This window comes from Plasmopara halstedii, assembly GCF_900000015.1.
Source record: "Plasmopara halstedii genome assembly, contig: Scaffold_3060, whole genome shotgun sequence".
NCBI lineage: Eukaryota > Oomycota > Peronosporomycetes > Peronosporales > Peronosporaceae > Plasmopara > Plasmopara halstedii.
The window spans coordinates 899104-899672 of NW_020189964.1; positions in this window are offsets into that span (position 1 = coordinate 899104).

Consider the following 569-nt stretch of genomic DNA (forward strand, 5'->3'; position numbering starts at 1 on the left):
ACGATGGAGGCAGCCTTGCTAATGCCGTCTCGTTCGGCTTGCACTTCTAAAACAAGCACATTGTTCTGCATTGCCACCTCGAAGACGACGTCGCCGGTGTTGAGCGATCTGATCGTTCGCCAATCGCCTTCGTAAGCAAGTTTGTACCCTTGAACTCGAGCTTGCCGCACGACAATATATTGCGGGCTAGCATTGGTGCGTAGTAGACGTCCGTTGGGCAAACGATGCTCGGCTTGCCGAGCACCATTACCCGCATTAGCACGCTACCGATCAGCGTCAGCTGAAGCATTTTGCCATCGGCTACCAACACACTAATTGTTACATTCTCGAGCATCTTCGAGTAGCGCTGCGTCGTTCACGAGATGCCGGCTCGAACCGTTGCCCAAGATCCAAACCTTCTCTTGAGTGTTGCTATCTTGTATGCACAAGGTGTAGTTTGCAACGTCCTTCGTTTTGACGTTTCTCTTCCAGCCACCCTTGGCACCATCATGCCTTATCTTCTTCTCATCAAGACAAGCAGCCAAAATGTGGCCAACCTTGCCGCATCCAAAGCACGCTCGTGTCTCGAC